The sequence below is a fragment of the Natator depressus genome, chromosome 2, assembly GCF_965152275.1.
Source record: "Natator depressus isolate rNatDep1 chromosome 2, rNatDep2.hap1, whole genome shotgun sequence".
In the NCBI taxonomy this organism is placed as follows: Eukaryota; Metazoa; Chordata; order Testudines; family Cheloniidae; genus Natator; species Natator depressus.
The window spans coordinates 220,400,555-220,415,619 of NC_134235.1; the positions used below are offsets into that span (position 1 = coordinate 220,400,555).

Below are 15,065 nucleotides of genomic sequence, written 5' to 3' on the forward strand. Positions count from 1 at the left end.
AAAATTTAATAATGACACAAACTGAACATATCTGTATAATATTTTAATAGGTTTTAATTTTAAATTGGGATCAGTTTTTAGTTTATAACTTTTTTATTAACAAAACTTTACTATATAATTTTGTTTTGTTTTTATTTTATAGTTGGTAGGTGTTTTCCCTTTTTTTCTTACAATCTGTTTGAGATTATTAATGCTCCTTGCATTGCTCTTAATTAGTTTTTACATAACTGTACCCAGGTAGGGTGACCAGATGTCCCAATTCTATAGGGACAGTCCTTATATTCAGGGCTTTTTCTTATACAGGCGCCTATTACCCCCCATCCCCTGTCCTGATTTTTCACTTTTGCTATCTGGTCACCCTATACCCAGGTTACATTTCTATTAATACATTTGGAAGCAGTCAAGCCATAGAGAAATCCCTATTTCTTTTTTGATGATTTTGACTAAATTGTCCATAGTCCAATAATTTAAACTAAACTGTTTTTGAACCTGTAGCAACCAGCATAATTGATTATTTACAGACATATTTATTAGGAAGGGCCCATTTCCTTCAGAATTGCTGTAAAGGTTTTTAGTGGGGAAGCAGCATATGTTGGTGGTAGTCATCATCTATCAGTCATCTGCCCTTTGCATAATTTGCTTTATAACTAAGGGTTTTACCAGGTATGGCTGCACCAAATTATACCAAGTATTTTTCACACTTTTTATATATTTTTACAGCCCCCAACTGCTTTATTCCTTCCAAACTTTGCAGTGTTTATTTGTGCAAAAGTTTTTTTAATTTCTCACTGTTAAAAAAACTACATATTTTTTAAAATGACTTTTTTAAGCCAAAAATTTTCAGTGTTTTTTTTAATAAAGATTTTAGGACTTATTTTTTAAACTTAGTACACTTTACCTGCAAAGCTATACTCATTAAATACAGCTCTTGAAGGATGGCTGCTCTTTACTTTGAATTTATGTAAATAGGTAACCGACACTGTTTTCTCCCTGACCTTTCAGGGATTTTCTTCCATTTAGTTTGTTTCCTCCTCTACATCTTTGATTTCCTTTTTATGCCTTTCACATTTATTCCTTAAAGTGGCACACTTTATTTGTAAAGTTTTAGCCAGGACCAATAATCCTTGTGAAACATCTGCCTTGATTTGGGCTTTCTTTGCCTTAGGATTAAAAAAACAAAAACAAAAAAAAACTTTTTTATAGTAGCCAATGGATCTATTTTTTAATCTTTTATTGGCATTTAACAGACCTTTGCTGTGCTCTTCCAAGTATTTTTAATACCATTCTTTGAAGTTCGGTTTTTTACTCTCTTTCAGTCTCCCCCTAACACTTCTTTGGGGAGTCCATAAGATCTGCCCTTAGAGTTAACCCAGTTTTCCAGCATGGTACTCCCTTCCTTATAGTTAAACCCTTAAATTCTTCCAATACTTTTTTATTTTTATTTTTTTAATGCTAGGTTGCGACCCTTATGTGTATACTTATCTGCTCCAAGCGTGCAGATCTAAGTCACGGCACCAGTGTGTTGGGGTTCCCCCAAGACCTCTTCCATTCAGTTCCCCAAGAAGTCAGTTTGATTCCAGTCTCATAACTAGGGTTCCTTTATTGTCATACAATCAAACTACACTTGAGTTGCTCATGCTCAAGTGTAGGGAGTGGGTACAGGGTATACCACACATCCAAAAGTACAGAGGAAACCTCTTGCTTTACACATCACATTGCATGTACCGTACATTACATCACACGTTTTGGAACTGGCTTGGTTACTCTGTAAGAACCAATCCCTATACAACTTACTCTTTATCTCACCTTTACATGCACAACTTATCTTATCCATAGTTATCTATTGTAGATGGTTCCCTGGGCATTCCCCGGATTTTAGCTAGTACAGACATTTTGTTTCCAGGCTAATGACCCATTTACCTCCCTAACACTGTCACTCAAGAAATGAGGCCTCATTCATGTCCAATTACACATGTCCATACTAGGTATCTGGACTGACTTTAAGATGGAATAAATCAATATAAATTCCTACATCCAGCTAAATTCCTACTTGTGCTTACACGCACATTTATCTTCATAATCACAACTAAAAAGGGACTGTGTATTAGGAAAGCTAAGAAAATAAATCTAAAAGATAGCTTAGTAAATGTGATGGCAGATCCACCAAATACCTCAGAAAGAACAGGAAGAGAGACACAATGAAGCAGGAGATTTAAGGGGATTTAATATCTCTTACAGCCAGGACTGATGAATGGTAGATGCAAGATGGAAAGAATTGAGTACTTCCCTCTCTAATATTGGAGCAACTCTCTTGAGTGGGTCTTTTTAAAAACAAAATATTGAGACTTGAAGTTCTCCAGTTAGCAAAATCCAGTGGTCAGTTTTACTCTGCAGCTTTTGGCAGAAAACATTTCCCGTCTGGATAAATCATCAGGAGTCCCCAAAATCCTGCAAGACAAGTTTAAGTAAATATAGTCTCAATGGGAAGGAAAACTGCTAAGTCTTTTCTCTGGAGGAAGGCAGCACCGAGTCCTCTTGAAGGTTCATAAACAGAGTATTCCGTTTGCAGGCTTCTCCAACAGGGTTTCACTTTGACGAGCAAAGGGAACATATGCACATATACTAGGAAGACAGAGGAAGGGAAGGGGGAATGATTGAGTCTTTTTTTACATTTTCTTCCTGGTAACAGGAGTTTGGAGGGAAAGTTACAATGTGGGATAAAAGTAGGCAGGGGAGAGAAGAAAAAAAATCAGTTTTTTTTTTAAAAGGGGCAGTGTGTGTGGTGGGGGGTGTGGGTGCGTGTTTGCTTTTCTGTAAAGGAAGCTGGAAGTATGAGAAAGCACTTCTCCAAAGGGACCTCAGGTAGCTGGAACTGTGTGCTGGTCAAACGATTTCAACCCTGGAAATCCTATTTCAAGCATCCTGGTTTAACCCAAGAGCCACAAACAGTTTTAATGCTTTGTACAGAAATGCACACAAAGCAAGTGACACATCCACAAGGAAAGATTTTATCATCATATGACCAAGCAGCACAAAAAAAAAAATCCATGATTGATAACATGCTAAGTGATAGGTTTCAGAGTAACAGCCATGTTAGTCTGTATTTGCAAAAAGAAAAGGAGTACATGTGGCACCTTAGAGACTAACCAATTTATTTGAGCATAAGCTTTCGTGAGCCACAGCTCACTTCATCGGATGCATCCGTGAGCTGTAGCTCACGAAAGCTTATGCTCAAATAAATTGGTTAGTCTCTAAGGTGCCACAAGTACTCCTTTTCTTTATGCTAAGTGATACTGGCTTGTTCAAGAGAACTTGAACTGAATGGACAGAATTTGACTGACAACTGCTGAGACCATATTTGGAATATAGTAGTTCTGGACATCTTATTGGGAAAAATGGGGATGGTAGATCAAAACAGAGCTATAATAAGGGGATTACAGATTTCAAAGATACAGAAAAGGTTGGAGAAACTAGACCAATATAATTTAGAAAAAGTGTATGTCAAGAAAGGACTTCGCTAAGGTACTTGCATATGTGCAGGAAAGAGATGCTGCATTTTACAAAGATATGACAGCAAATGTCAGTTATTCTTCATGCCTCCCTGATAATGTACAGAGGACAGGGCACGGATAGAATTTAGGTGGAATTCCTGCACAGAAGTCAGTAACAGCAAAGTAAATGCTATAAACTTTTGAAGAAATACTATGTGCGTCAGTTGTTAACTCAACAGATAATATGCAACAAAAATAAGCCTCCGAGCCTCAAAATATTTCCTGCACCATATTTTGGATGAAAGAAAATCCTCTAGATTTCAAACAATGAAGGATACATTTGACCTAACTAATCACAGCAAAGTGACCTCAAGCAAGCTTCCTCAAATTGCTGAATTTCCAGGATGGGCTTTACTTTCTGATTACGAGAATGGTGTGAAGTAAAGTTCAATTTCAAGATCAGTGTGTCCACAATCCTTTCCTTAATCTGAATGTGGAGTTTCAATAGGTGAGAGAGACAGTAGGGAGCAAAGAATTGCTGAAGTAGAACCACAGCTTTGTGCAATTCTGCATAATGAAGAATGCAGCGGTAAGGAGATAAAGACAGGGTTCAGAGTAGCAGCCGTGTTAGTCTGTATCCGCAAAAAGAAAAGGAGGACTTGTGGCACCTTAGAGACTAACAAACAGATAAATACGGTTTCTGATGGTGAGAGAAAAATCTCTTCAACCCAATGTGAATAGAACAAAGGATAAATGTAAATCTGTCTCCAGGTTTTTAAGCATATGCTCATATATAGACACTCTATATACATAAATATACAGATTTTAAGTATGAGTAACAGATTAGAGTAAGAAGAGTTGTATTTTTATGTTTTTAACAACTGATCATTTTCTGGGCCTGGGAGTAATGAACAGATAGCGAAGTTAGGCCAGTTTCCTTTTCTTTTATTCCCTGGGACTTCAGATTACCTTTTTAAACATCTGTATCCCATAGAGAAATTTATCTCTTTGGTTAAGTAGCTGGTATTTGGGGAGCCATATTAATTATTGGCAATAGACAGCACATATGCTCATTGGGCACATCATATTAACCACTTACTAAGCATTTTTGAAAGGGTTGTTACATCATAAATCTCATCTCCGGTCACTTTTTTTCATATTAAGAACATAGGAATGTCCATAATAGGTCAGACCAATGCTCCATCTAACCCACTATCCTGTCTTCTGACAGTGGCCGGTGCTAGATGCCTCAGAGGGAATGAACAGAACAGGGCAATTATTGAGAGAGATCCATCCCATCATCCAGTCCTAGTTTCTGGCTGAGGATTAGGGGGGTGCCTGACCATCTTGGCTAACAGCCAATGACTCCAAGATCTCTTTCTTGAGAGGTAACCGCTAATTTTGTATGTACATTTGGGATTATTTTTCCCAATATGCATTACTTTGCAATTAACGTTGAATTTCATCTGCCATTTTGTTGCCCAGTTTTGTGAGATGACTAACTCTTTGCAGTCAGCTTTGGACTTAACTATCTTGAGTAATTTTGTATCATCTGCAAATTTTGCCGCCTCCTGGTTCACCTCCTTTTCCATATCATTAATGAATGTGTTGACCAGCACATATCCCAACACAGATCCTTGAGGGACCCCACTATTTACCTCCCTCCATTCTGAAAACCGATAATTTGTTGCTACCCTTTGTTTCCTCTCTCAATTAGATACTGATTTATGAAAGGACCTGCCCTCTTATCCCATGACTGCTTAGTTTGCTTAAGAGCCTTTGGTATGGGACCTTGTCAAAGGCTTTCTGAAAGTCCAAGTACACTATATCAAGTGGATCAACCTTGTTCACAGGCTTGTTGACATCCCCAAAAAATTCTAACAGATTGGGGAGACTTGATTTCCCTTTACAGAAGTCATGATGATTCTTCCCCAACATATCATGTTCATCTATACTTCTGATAAGTCTGTTCTTTACTATAGTTTCAACCAATTTGCCTGATACTGAAGTTAGGCTTACTGGCCTGTAGTTGCCAGGATTGCCTCTGGAGCATTTTTTTTTTCCAATTGGTGTTACATTAACGAACCTCCAGTCATTTGGTACAGAAGCTGATTTAAGCAATAGGTTACATATCACACTTACTAGTTTCACAATTTCATTTTGAGTTCTTTCACAGCTCTTGGGCGATATCATCTGGTCCTGATGACTTATTACTTTTTAATTTATGAATTAGTTCCAAAACCTCCTTAATTGACACCTCAGTCTGGGACAGTTCCTCAGATTTCTCACCTAAAAAGAATGGCTCAGGTGTGGGAATCTCTCTCACATCATCGCAGTGGTTCCTCAAACTTTAGCAACCTGAGGACCCCCATTTTGATTTAAAATTTGTCCACAGATCCCAAGCCCCCCGCTCAGCCCCAGGCCTTGCCCCCACTCCACTCCTTCCTCCAAGGCCTCACCCCGCTCCCACTCCACTCCTTCCTCCAAGGCCTCACCCCATCTCTTCCCACCCCCCCGCTCCACCTCTGCCCCTCCCCCAAGCGTGCTCCATCCCCGGCTCCTCCCTCTCACTCCCAGCACCTCCTGCACATCGTTGAACAGCTGTTCTGCGTTGCAACCCCCTGGAGTACCCTCATGGACCCCCAGGGGGTCCACAGACCCCAGTTTGAGAAACCCTGCTATACAGTGAAGTCTGATGCAAAGAATGTATTTAGCTTCTCTGTAACAGCCTTGTCTTCCTTGAGTGCTCCTTTAGCACCTGATAGTCCAGTGGCCACACTGACTGTTTGGCAGGCTTCCTGCTTCTGATGTACTAAAATAAGTTTGCTATTACTTTGTATCTTTTGCTAGCTGCTCTTCAAATTCTTTTTTGGCTTGCCTAATTATACTTTTAGACTTGACTTGCCAGAATTTATGCTCCTTCCTATTTTCCTCACTAGAATTTGACTGCCAGTTTTTAAAGGATGCCTTTTTACCTTTAACCACCTCTTTAACCTGCTATTTACACCCATGGTGGCATTTTTTGGTCCTCTTACTATTTTTCTGATTTTTATTTGAGGGTATACATTTAATCTGAGGCTCTTTCATAGTGTTTTTAAATAGTTTCCATGCAGCTTGCAAGCATTTTATCCTTGTGACAGTTCCTTTTAAGTTCCATTTAACTAGCTTCCTCATTTTTCTGTACTTCCCCTTTTAGAAGTTAAATGGTACTGTGGTGGGTTTCTTTAATATTTTCCCCCTTACAAGGAGGTTGCATTTGATTACATTATGGTTGCTATTACAGAGCAATTCAGCTATATTTACCTTTTGGACCAGAGCCTATGCTCCATTTAGAACTAAAATCAGGAATTGCCTCTTCCCTGGGTTCCAGGCCTAGCTGCTCCAAGAAGCAATCATTAATGGTGTCTAGAAATTTAATCTCTGCATCCCACCCTGAGTAGAGACATACCTAGTCAATATGGGGATAGTTGAAATCCCCCTTATTATTGGGTTTTCTGTTTTTGTAGCCTTTCTAATCTCCCTAAGCATTTCACAATCACCATCACCATCCTGATCAGGTGTTCGGTAGTATATTCCTATTGTCGTACTCTTATTATGTAAGCATGGAATTTCTATCCATACAGATTCTATGGTACAGTTTGAATCACTTAAGATTTTTTACTATATTTGACTCTGCATTCTTTCACATATAGTGCAACTCCCCAGCCAGTGTGAGCTACTCTGTCATTCTTATATATTTGGTATTACAATGTCCCATTGATTATTGTCATTTCACCAAGTTTCTGTGATGCCTATTACATTAATATCTTTATTTAATACCTGGCACTCAAATAACACCATCTTAATATTTAGACTTCTTGCATTTGTATGCAAGTACTTACAACATTGGTCAATACACAGTTGTCTGCCTTCCTGTGATGTAATTAAATGGGACTCTATTTGGTTTGACTATTTCTCTTCAGCCTCTATCTATATTTTATCAACTTACTCTGTATCCTAGTAAAGAGGATAGGATGTATCTTCTTTAATAAGTCCACCCCTAAAAGATGAGGTCCGGACCGTGTGTTCCTCCACATCTGTCAACTTTCTCCCAGCCCTTAGTTTAAAAACTCCTCTATGACGTTTTTAATTTTTACAAACTGGCAATCTGGTTCCATTTTGGCCTAGGTGAAGCCCATCCTTCCTGTATAGGTACCTTCTTTCCCCAAAAGTTCTCCAGTTCCTAATAAACCTAAATCCCTCCTCTGAACACTACTGTCTCATTCACACATTAATACCCTGCAGTTCTGTCTAACTGGCCGTGTCTGTGGAACTGGAAGCATTTCAAAGAATGCTACCATGGAGGTCCTGGACTTTAATCTCTTACCTAGCAGCCCAAATTTGGCCTCCTGCCTTTCACCATGTCATTTGTACCTACATGTATGATGACCACCAGCTCCTCCCCAGCACTGCACAGAAGTGTATCTAGATGTCTCCCGAGGTCCACAACCATCAGGCAGGCAATTCACCAGGCAGTTCTCCTCCTGGTCATCACAAACCCAACTACCTATTACTATTACCTGGCTCTTCCTAATAACTGAGGTCCCATCCCACAGATTGGTATCCTCAGTGAGAAAGGATACCAATACATCACCCGGAAGCAGTGTCCCAACTATGAGATAATTTCTCTCCACTCCAGCTTAAGGTTCTCCTTCCCCAAGACCTTTATCCTCCTCAACAGCACAGAGGTTGTCCAAATTGTGTAGGACTGCACTTCTGTGTCCCTGCAAGTCTTCTCTAAGGACCGCTTTGTCTCCTTAATTCCTCCAGTTCAGCCACTCTGGTCTCAAGAGTCTGTACTCAGAGTTGCTTGCAGCAAATGCATACGTAAGCAACCTGCCCATATGGCAGGTAATCGTACATGCTGCGTTCAGAGCAATAAACTGGATAGTCCCCACTGTGTTGCTGGACTTCTGCCTGCCTTTTTTTTTTTTTTTTTTTTTTTAAAACACACTCTTGCGTAGTTGGAGGGGGGAATTTGACAAGGAGACAAGGGGTTGGCCTAAATTTAGATAATGTTTGTTAGCCAAACAATGTTAGGTGTATCTGCCTCTCACGCTCCTTCTCTGAACTCCCTCGCAAAATTCTCCTGTTTGCTAGCTTCTCTTGTTGCTTAGGAGCTAGCTTTTTAAATCCCAGCTCTCCCTGACCTAGCCCTGCCCCTTGTCAAGGGATTCTAACGGAGTTAGGAATCAAAGAACAGCAGACTTCAGCCTCGTTAATAAGCTCTCAGCCTAGCCATCATGGGCATTTAAATTAAGCAACAATAACTTGGAACGTGAAATGTATGAATCACCTCATTGAATAGAGTAAGTTACAATACCTTAAACAACTGAAATGGGTTCTGACAAGACGGATGGGTTAAAATGTTGACCTAGCATCTAAACATTTCACTTTCTCACCACTGAATTTCACAGACATGGAACTGAATTTCAAAGACACAGAAAGAGCTAGAGGATGGAAGGGAAGGACAGCGAGACGCAACACAACCAGGATGTTTACATAAGCGTTACATCACAACAACAACAGAGCCAGTCAACATTCAGAGTCCACATCTGTGGAGTGCGCATGCTCTTGTTTGACCTGCAGTAACAGGCACATTGATAACATAATTAAGGCACACACACAAATGAGGAAAGTGGGCTTAGAAATACATTCTATTTGGAAGTGTTCCTTTGAGATCCATATTCATAAGCCTTTTCAGAATGAAGGCTACAGGGTTAATATCCCATCTCCTTGGACAGATCCCCAGAAGATCTCTCCCCCAGAGAAGGAAGGATTCAGACTGATTTCCACTGCTCAGCACTTACTCAAATAAATGCATAAAAATCAGAAAGAAATCCAACAACAGTTGAGTGTTTCTTTTATTTTTAGTGGCATATACTGCTCGGTCAGAAGAGATCTCTTCCCACAGAAGATGTCAAAATAACTTAGAAATGTCTACAGTTTATTTCTTAGAATGGCCAGTGAAGTATTAAATGTTTACTAATACCATTTTATAAAAATCAAGAAGTTTTCTTTTTTAATTGCCCTCTGCCATAATTTGTTAATTTTGAAATAAGTTAGGGTGAATTATACTGTTTCAAGTGCAGCCTCTCAACAAAGGATTCAAACAATTGAGCTAAGGCCATTTATGTCCAGTTTGTAATACAAATCCTTCTGGCATCCTGTATTCAACAAGTTTAAAGAAAAAAAAGAAGAACAATTTCATATTATTGACTATTAACTATTTTGCTCTGTAGTGTGAAAATAATTTACGATTGAAAAGTGATCTGACAGTTACATGTTTTAATTGGCATGTTCTGTAACAACTCCATTATTACAATGCATCTGCCACCATCCTCCAAAACAATGATGCACTTGTTACAATTTAAGACTACTTCCTAAAAACACCTGAATGCATACTCATCAGCTGCCTTTTACTTAAGTCAAATGGACATATTTGAAGGTCGAGACCTAATTGATCTCACTGTCAAACTTTTCTTGATGGTCAACCTCAGTTTAAACTTTTTTTTAATTTTATCCCAATAATTCAGTTATTAGTCGAGCTGGTTAGCACATTTTCAATTAAATAAAATGTTGTCAAAACAAAAACATTTCAGGGATGTATCACTTTTTACAAAGTTTTCATTGAGAAGATTTTTTGAGAGAGAGAAAGACAGACAGACTCTTGAACCTGGATCTCTCACATCCCAGACCGGTGCCCAAACCACCAGGTTACACCCATACACCTCTTTCCAAAAAGGTTCAGGCTTTGATCTGAAAAGACCAACATTGACACAAATCCATATTCACAAAAATGTTCAAAATGTTTTGGTTTCATTACAATGCAGAATAAAACCAAATTTTGAAACCTTGAAAACTGCCGTGAAATGGAATTTTTGTCCTCTGGTCACTTCTGGTTATTAGCCCTTGTACCACCAGTCCAAGACATGTATTATGAGGACTCCACTTATTCCCTTAGCCTGAAAAGACAAATCTTTCAGAGGCCTGCTTCTTCCACATACAATATATTTCTCATAGGGAAAGGAAAAGGAATCCCCCAGTTATCCACACAACAGACAGAATACTGGCAGATCAGTATGTGACTGCATTACAAGACAGAGTAAGAATGTGCAATCTTTTTTTCAGGCCTTATAACTTTCACAAATAGCAACCAGTTTTCACCAAAATACCAAAATGGCACATCTAGACCATTTCAAATTTCTGCCTTGAACCACAACAGCTGATCAAACAAAAGGTTGCAAGACTTGTTCTAGAGGGGAGAGCATTCCCTACCACCACTGTTACCACCACCTTCACTTTCAATGAAACCTGAACCATTCTTGATAAACTTTGCAAACCCCCACCCAAGACACACACATGACACAACATACTCTTGGCATAGAAGAGAACCTGCCAAGTTTAAGCCCCTAAAAATGACCTTTTAGAATGGATATGACTTATGCAACATTATTTGTAGGTGTTGTTACACCAATCATATAAGTACCTATTCCCATTCCTAATCACAATAGCTCCAGGAACAGTGATAGCAAAAGAGGCAGAGTCCCAGGTTCAGACCCCACCAGAATGATTCCAGATCCTGGCACATGCCACCATTGTCAATAAGTCTGGCAGCACAAGTTGCTGCCAAACTCTCCTCCACTGGGGAGCCAGTGCAGACCTAAAGGCAAGTACTGGTGGCTGGGGAGGAGAGGGAATAACTACCAGAATTATTGGGGGTGGGGGGGAAGAGAAGAAGGAGGGAAGGGGGGAGGAAGAAAGTCCCCATCAGCCTATTTCCCATAGAACCCCTGGCAGAAACTGAAGAGGTCACTTGAGAAAATGAGGACTCTCTGTCCCTTCCCACCCACACACACCAGAAAAAGGGAGCACCCTAAGGTGACTCTGATGGAATGCACAAGTTGCACATCCCTTCTGACTTCTGCTAGTTTAACCCAGAGACTACTGTCTCCTTGCTGTGTGATAAAAGGACTTCACATGGGCCTCTTTAACAGCTGTAGTGTATGTTGCTATTCAATATTACCAGGCTTCTCATTTCTAAAGCAAGTGCACATAATGTTTTCCCACAGATGCATTATTTTGCATTATTCCAAGCTGCTTGTTCCTGCTTGTGTTTTAACCTGCCTAAGACCATTTTCTCCTCTCATCTTCTTTGTCGGAGCAGTCTGGGACAGCCCTCCTCTCTTATGATCTATTATCCTATGGGCCCAGATTCAGCAACCTCAGCTGAGACAACACAAAATCAGGCTTTCAGAATGAGATTCTCTCTCTACGTTTAGAAAGGTAGGTTTGATACATATCTAACTGCAACTCTATCTTGTGTGTATGGTCATTTACCAAGTTGTCAGGCCACGTAAATATTATGCTTACAATGCTTATTCTAACCACCTTACTGGGCATTGTTCAAGTATGTAGGCTGAACAGAACAACCACCATATGTCACTGTAGTTTACACCTCTGTGAACATGCATGAAATAATCAGGCAATGGATAACCAAGCCGAATCTTGTATAAATTTCAGTCTTCTAAATCTGCCCAGCCTACTTAAGAGGGAAGATGGCAAAAGATTACCTAAACTTTTCATACCACAGGTTCTTCCCAAGACACACAAATCCCACTCTTTCCTAGGTCTTAGGTGCAGAGGGCTCATTGGCAATTAATCACATTTAAGCAAGTGTTCCCTATTCCTGGATTCTACAAACAGATTCTTCACTCCCAGGATTGGAGAGTAACAAATTCTGTATAGTTAGGATACCACCCCCCCCCCCCCGACCTCTCCTAAAAGTGAGAGCATGGAATGCTTCTGCTTCCATAAGCCAGCCACTGCCCTCCAGAAGGACAAAGATATCCCATGCAATCAGAACACTTCTCTTCCAGGGAACCTTGGCAGCTCCTTATGCCAAAAGTCACTTAAAAAAATCCTATTTCATTATATTTTGGTTTCCCTCATTACCATTCTACCATTACTTTTTCCACATACTGCACTCAAATTCATCTTCCTCTCTATTCGCTGCAGATCTGCTCTTACACTACATCCCTTTTCACTCTTCAAACTCAATCTCTAGACACGCATTCTGGTGCACAAGGTCACAAGACTAACCTCCTTTATACCAACGAAACATTGCTCGTGTAAAAATCAGTATTCCACTATATAAAGCAAAGAAAACCAACAACAGTGAAGTAAAGTAGACTGCTGTCTATATTTCCTTCCATTGGTGGGATTATTTCAAGATCAAGAAGCTTGGACAACTACACCTAATAAAAGAGCTCTGATACTCAGGTATGCCTTTCACAATCTCAAAAATATAGCAAAATACCCAAACATAATTGAAAAGCAGAAATACAATTCACTATTGCCCACTACCAGCAAACCAAGCAACTCAAATGAGCCTCTCCCTCCCAAAAAGATTTGTAACGTGTGTGCTAACCCACCTTCAAAAAAAGTTACTTGTATTTTATTTTCCTAATGGGCTTTAGGAAAAGGAACCTTCCTACAAGTTTGGCTGCTAACAAAGATAATTAACATCTCTAATCTCTTTCAGAGGTTCCCTCTATTAAGTTATTTAGGCCTCTGGACTTCCTTAGCTGCTTCAGTTGATACAGTTATATAGGAGGCGCTTTGATTTATTCCCTCAACACAACTGAAATGCCATAGAAACAGTTTTTCATGTAATGTTTTGGCTGAATATATTTGTAGATATTAAAATACGTTTCTCAAAAGAATACAGACTTAAGTTTTTTTAAAATTTACTCTCATTGTGTAGTATATGATATCTATTTAGCTTGTCAAAGAAGACTAAGAACCCTCCAGGTTACACACTGTACACAAATTGTATTAAGTGGTTCTAATCTAGGGGACAAATGAACAACAATATCCAATGACTGCGAGTTTAAGTTAAAAAAACTCAAATTGGAATAAGGTGCTCCCGCAAAGGTAATTAACCATTGGAACAGGTTACCAAGGGATGTGATGAATTCATCACCATCACTTGAGGCTTTAAATCAAGACGGGATCTCTTTCTAAAACACATGCTGTAGTTCAGCCACAGGTTACAGGGCTGGACAGCATTCACTTTTCTGGTGGGGAAGAAAATGTCCATTGCTGCAGAATGAGAGTGAAATTCTGCAGCCTGTACTACACAGGAAGTCAAACTGAATCATCACAGTGGTCCCTTCTGCCTAGAAATGCATGGCTAAAAACCTATGAATCTAAACAGAGTGTCTGTAGGCGACTTCTTTGCTAGTCAATGGAACTAAGGCTCACAAGCTAAAAATGGCCATGACTACCTCTTTGCATATGACATTTTCTCAGATGGGCTTATCAGCAATTTGAGACAGCAATATAAAACATGAAGCAATATACTGAAGTTTGTGAGCAAGAAGAATGGAGCAGACAAACAGCAGGATAATAATGAAGTCTCCATGTCAGAACCTATGATAAAAGAGAAAAGCAATTCCCTCGCTTTACTTCAGGTGGATTTCAAAGGGAGGGCAACTGTACCTTCAACTACACTGGAACCCTCTTTCTTGGGGAGACAGGGCACGGGCAAGAAGAAATAGCATTTTGGGAATCAAGAAGATGGCATGAAAGCGAATGTCCAACTCCTAGTCCACCAACAAAACTAGAAACCAAGACAATCATAAATATTCAAATGAAATTTTAGAAGACTTAAGTACCTGATCCAAAGCCCACTTGAGCCAATGGGAGTCTTTGCATGGACTTCAACAGTCTTTGGATCAGGCTCCTAAAAGAAAGGATTTATGAAATCGACAGCCACAGTGATCCTGATGCAGCTTCTGAGTGGTCTGAGATTTGCATATCAAAAGGAACTGGCAGAAGACACATACACAGGAATGTGTAGCTTATAGCTGCCAATGGTAGTTATTGTTGGGGGAGAAAAAAAAAAAAGATACAGGGCAACATGAAAATAAGTTATTACAGTGTTTTCATTGCTAAACACCTTGAGGTCAATCTTCAGTACTTTTAGGATCTGGATGTATTATGAACATTACTGAGCCGTGACAAATATAGGGCCAATACCAACTCAGTTACATACACAAATAAGCCAGAAGAAGGGCTTACAAGAAGTCCATGGGACTACTTACACATTTAAAGTTACATAGGAGTTTAAGTGCTTTGATGGATTGCTGCCAACATAAGCAAGATCTGCCCTATGCTCAGAAAACTTTAAATTTAAAAAGTAAAAACTTGGTTTCATCATAGCAACAGTAACAAGAAGAGTTCAGGTACAAACAAAAGTGACAAATATGGCAGAATTTTTCTGCAACTTTATTTCAGGCATACATTATAATATATTTGCCTATGGAGAGACCTACCTGCACCAGAAACAGTACTAAAAGGCTTCCAGAAAAAATTAAACACATTTCTGTTTCTGAGATATGAAATTTAATCGATGAACCAAGACGACCCACAAAATGTATTCATACGCTTTGCTGTCCTTGACTTTTCTTGGTCTTAATTCACTAGAGAAATTGATTTCATATCCCACAGAAAGCAATTATGTTTTATATA

At 39.4% G+C, this 15,065-nt stretch overlaps 1 protein-coding gene across 2 annotated transcripts in view; it reads right to left on the reverse strand.

Annotated features, from left to right (window-relative positions):
* Positions 1-15,065, reverse strand: part of CDK14 (cyclin dependent kinase 14) — a 497,609-nt gene that overhangs the window by 460,209 nt on the left and 22,335 nt on the right. The window contains exon 1 of one of the 2 annotated variants that reach the window (XM_074945956.1): positions 14,210-14,277. The exons of the other annotated variant lie outside the window; for it this stretch is intronic. The gene's annotated coding sequence lies outside the window, so the exon portion shown is untranslated. Of the gene's footprint in view, positions 1-14,209; positions 14,278-15,065 lie in introns of those variants that run through there. 2 annotated transcript variants of the gene reach the window in all.